Source organism: Chenopodium album, chromosome 13 (assembly GCF_948465745.1).
Source record: "Chenopodium album chromosome 13, dcCheAlbu1.1, whole genome shotgun sequence".
Classification (NCBI taxonomy): domain Eukaryota; kingdom Viridiplantae; phylum Streptophyta; class Magnoliopsida; order Caryophyllales; family Amaranthaceae; genus Chenopodium; species Chenopodium album.
In genome coordinates this window covers 33,941,518-33,946,718 of record NC_137846.1, presented here as the reverse complement: position 1 = coordinate 33,946,718, position 5,201 = coordinate 33,941,518, and the positions used below count along the sequence as shown (strand labels likewise).

Sequence of the window (5,201 nt, the reverse complement as noted above, 5' to 3'; positions counted from 1 at the left end):
GGAAAATGTCGCTTGCAAGAGAATAGCGGGCAGAGAACTCATTCTTCCCCGAGATATCATGCCACTAAGCATTTTGGGAGTACCCATCCAAATAATCATGCTCAGAGAAGAGGATATCCACCCCTAGATTGAATTCAAGGGCCGCATTAAATTCGGCCAAATACATGACATGCTCAACATTGAAAAGCTAGAAAGTGATTTGGAAGTCCTTGGTACCAATCGGAGTCGTAGTCAAAGAGGCCAAAAACTCCCTAGTTGGCTCAAGGTAGGTTCGGTAGCGCTTCTTGACGAAGCTACCCAACCTAAGGTTGTCGAATAAGACCCATAAGCCTCATCAATACCCAATTTGATCATGCTCAATTGATGATAATGTTGTGAGGGCTTTGTGGTTCTTTTCTTGAATTCATTCCAAAGTGGCTTATGGTTTGGATTGTGGAATCGTGTTTTGGGTAGAGGAAGAGGGTCTTCATTTTGTGTTTGGGAAGAAGGTGTCTTTGATGGAGAAGGTTCTTCAATGGTTATGTTTGTCTTTCTCTTTTTGGAAGTGAAGGCTTTCATGATCTTAGACATTTTTTCTTCACCAAATTCACAACCAAAACACAATCACAACTCCACAAATCACCATAAATCACCACAATCACAACACTACCACAATACTTGGTTCAACCAACCAATACTCCAATCACCACTTACTACAAGTTGATATAATAATGTAAAATAGAGGTAAAGAAGATTATTATACCATACAAAAATCAACATTGATCAAGTTTTGAGCACAAAAATCCACCACACCAAAAATCCCCAATTTGCTCTTCAATAGAGGAGAGAGATTGGAGAAGAAGAAATGGAGGAAGGTAGTATGATTTTTTATGAAAATGATGAAATTTGAGTAGGAAATTGTTGATTTTGTGAGTTGTTTTAATGATTTGAGGGATGATTTTTGATGAATGAGGGTTAGGGATTCGTTCTTGGGAGAGAGAGAGGTGTGGACGAGTGTGGGTTTAAAGAATGAAATGAGGAGAAGAAAGGAGAAAGAAGACAAAGTAGTGCGGTTGGGCTACTGCGCGGCCGCGCAGCACCCTGCTGCGTGGCCGCGCACGAGGCCCACGCGCTTACGCCCCTGCTGCTCTTCGTCTTTCTTGCTTCTTGTTCTTAGTGCGTTCATATATGACTTAATGATCTTATTATCCCGGGATTATTGAATCAACTAAACGCATCAGTTTCTAAACCCCTTTTTAGTGGGTTCAACATCCCAAGTGAATGAGAGCACCATAATGAACCCACCAAGCACAAAATTTGCTTCACATTTAAGCACAACTTTTCCAAACTTATCAACCCACTAAACGCATCATGCTCGTTCGAGGGGGTCCGATTTTCTGGAATTCAACCTATCAATCCAAATACTAAACAAGTGAAAGAAAGAAAAACTATTGAAAGAAAACTAAGAAAGATAGAATCAAAAGAAAAAGTTAGAAAATCGGGGTGTCTCTAGGGAATCGCTTAATTAAGGTCCTTAGCTCGACTCTTCCTCCAAATCACGGAGGGCCAAAGAACTCCACCTTGATCAAAGTGGTGGAGGGAACAAACCTTTTCTCATTCCTTGTCAACTTCTCACTATTGCTCGATGTATTCTCATTTGTTTAAACTTCCGAAACAAGCTGACTTTGCTTCAACTTCATTTTCTTCTTCATAAAAGCTCTCTTTTTCTTCTTTGTCTTCTTGCTCCTTCTAGTGAACGGCTTCTCACCATCAAAACTCTTGGAGTCAACCTCGTCCTCTTGAGGGTAGAGCTCAAACCATGGAGGAATATAGATCATCTCCTCAACCACAAGCTTAAAAGGCTCCTTGTTGTCTTCACTAACCTTCTTGCATTCAACACTCAAAGGCACATCATCACAAACCTCAAGAAATTTGTTAGTAGAAGAAGAAATCATGCATAAATTATCATTGGGATGAGGTGAATTGATGCACATTATTCCATTCACAAGAGACAAAGATTCATGCATTGATTAAAGCTCAAAACTAGCCTTATTGTTACCAACTCTCAAAGTAATAAGGCCTCCCTTCACATCTATCAAAGCTCCCGAAGTAGCTAAGAAAGGTCTCCCTAAAATGATAGGTATGTTATCATTTTCCGCTATCTCAAGCACAATAAAATCAACCGGAATTGTGAACTCTCCTATTTTGAGGGGAACATCCTCAACTCTTCCCTTTGGAAACTTAATAGATCGATCAACCAATTGCAAAGTCATGTTGGTTGGAAGAATCCCACCTAGCTTAAGCTTCCTCAAGACCAAATAAGGCATGATACTCACACTAGCACCAAGATCACATAGAGCATTTTGGAACAATTTTCCATTGATTTTGCAAGGGATAGAGAAGTTACCCGGATCATTCATTTTCTTGGGTAAATCATTGTGAATCAAAGCGCTACAACATTCTCCAACCTTTATCGAATCAATCTCATTGTACTCTCTTTTGCCACTCGAGATTTTCGTAAGGAACTTAGAATATATTGGCATTAGGGCATGGCTTCGGTGAAAAGGATTGAAAGATGAACATCCCTAAGCAATAACAATAAATCTCCCAAATTGTTCATCAATTTTGTTTCTCAAGAATTTTTGGGGATATGGAAGCTTGGGCTTGATCACCTCCTCTTGCACTTTTTCATCACTCTTTTCTTCCTCTTTGACTTCTTTACTCACCTTTTTTGACACGTCAATCTCTTTTTCCTCACTTGAATAACTCACCTTCTTACCTTCTTCATTCTTCCTAGAAACTCTCTCTTCAAGCACTTTCCCACTCCTTGTGGTGATAGAATACACGGGTTTCTTAGGTTCAACTCCTTGTGAGAGTAAAGAAGAAGGGCTAGCATTCACACTCTCTTTCAAGGTATTAGCTAATTGAGTGATTTGTGTTACAAGCATCTTGTTATGTGTCATCATCTCATTGAACTTTTTATCACTTACAGACATATAAGTGTTCAAATTTTAGTTTGGTTCTCGATGATTTCTTCCAAGATAATTCTAGAAGATGAAGGTTGAGCATATGAATTCTCCCTATTACCTTGAGTTCTTGGAGCAAATCCGGGTGGGGATCCCCTTTGATTGTTGTTTTGAAAATTCCCCCGGTTTTGGTTGCTCCAATTACCCCGGTTTTGATTTTGGCCATTGTTTTGGTAATGGTTACCATAGCCTTGACCTTGGCTTTGGTTTCCATACCCTTGGCCTTGGCTTTGATTATTATAGCCTTGATTATTATAGTTCCGTCGGAAATTTTGATTTCCTTGGTTTCTATAACCATCATTGTTATAATTATCAAAGTTCCCTTGTTGGTGAGCATTTCTATTCCCAAAGTTCCTTGGTCCATCGAATCCTTGTCCATTTTTATTTGACACAAAATTCACTTGCTCACAGTCATTATTATCAACATCATCACAATTCTCAAATGCATGTGGACAATTAGAAGCATCATGGTCATATGACCCACATACATCACAAAATACACATCCATTTGGCATATTATTCGATGTTGAAGGATGAGTAGAGTTAGAAGATGTACCTCTTCCCTTATTGTGGGAGGGAAGAATAGGTGCTTGTGAAGAAGCACTCTCAAGCTTTGCAATAATTGAGGTCATCTCCTTTCCCAAATTTGAGATTTGTGAGGACAAATTATAGATGGCATTGAGATGGTTGATTGAATAAACCGTTAAACTGCTTTTTGTTGTCGACTTTCTCTCACCTTCTTGCCAATCCATGTGATACCTTACCACATCTTCAAATAAGTCCACCACTTCATCCTCCGTTTTGTTCATGATAGGGCCTCCGGCACCGTCATCCAAGCAAGACTTACCTTGGGGGCTTAAACCTCCATAAAAGATTTGGATGATTTGATAGGTAGGAATCCCATGGTGTTGGCACTCTCTTTGGTACTCCTTATACCTTTCCCATGCCTCATAAAGACTTTCATTTGGCTTTTGCTTGAAGCTTTGAATGAGAGCTTTTGCTTCGGCCGTCTTCTTTTTTGGATAGAACCGATATAGAAACTCCTTAGTCACTTCATCCCATGTTCTCAAAGAATTTGGCTTCACCTCCTTGTCTAACCACTCAAGAGCACGTCCAATAAGAGAGAAAGGGAAAAGTTTAAGTAGAATAAACTCTTGAGAAACCCCTTTTACCTTGATGGTGTTGCAATACTTCTCAAATTCCTTAAGATGGTTGAGAAGACTCTCCTTCTTTGCGCCACTATATTGACGCCTCTCTATCAAAGTGATCATCGCCAGTCTTATCTCAAAGTCATTTGTCAGTGTCGTAGGAGCAGCAATCCCACTTTCAAACCTATAAGCTCCCGGAGTTCCCAACTCCTTCAATGCTACTCTCGGATTAGCTCCCATGCTTTCTCGTTCTTCTTCTTCTTCTTGATGGATTTCCTCTCTTAGGGGACTTGAGCTTAAGGAAAGATTGGCAACCCTTATCCTTGTCATGGTCCTCTCAATTTCCGGATCAAATGGCACTAAATTTGGATATCGTGCCCTACGCATACAAAACTCAAAGAAAAATATCAATAGCACGGCTACAAATGTAGCCTAAAAGAAAGAAAATATTTTTGTGTTTTTCAAATAAAATGGAATAGACTTAATCAACAATAGCAAATCATCATGCCTTCCCCGGCAACGGCGCCATTTTTGACACAGGATAAACCTAGGTTGTTGATTTCTAGATTCCCCGATCAAAACAAAATTTGTAAAACCAAACCCAACCCTAGGTATAGGGGTAAGTCCGGGTCGAACCCAAGGGAAAGCGGTATTTGCTAAGGTCTTAAGCTAAGCTATTCCGAAATCTTAAAACGATGGGTTGGTCTATGCTATCGAATTATTCAAAGCTAACAAATGGAAATCAATTATCAAACACTAGGGAATTTAGGATCCACATGCACTAATGATAAACTTGCTAATTTGACGGGAATTTGATCAATCAAACAATGCGAGGGACGATATTTGCAATCAAAATAACTCAAAGAGCTATTTCCTAGGGTCAAGCTAGATGTCTCTACAAATGACTTCAAAGGAAAATCACAAATCAAGATCAATCGATAATAATAGCTTCCAAATCGATTATTTGTGTCATTGAAAACTATTATGCAATCTAGCATGATCATCAAGGTTAGCTACTCCTCTTCAAATCAAACACATGCACAAATTT

At 39.4% G+C, this 5,201-nt stretch overlaps 1 pseudogene; it reads left to right on the top strand.

The window, feature by feature from the left end:
- Positions 1-3,902: 3,902 nt before the first annotated feature.
- On the top strand, positions 3,903-4,000 carry LOC145577273 (small nucleolar RNA R71; annotated as a pseudogene).
- Positions 4,001-5,201: the final 1,201 nt, after the last annotated feature.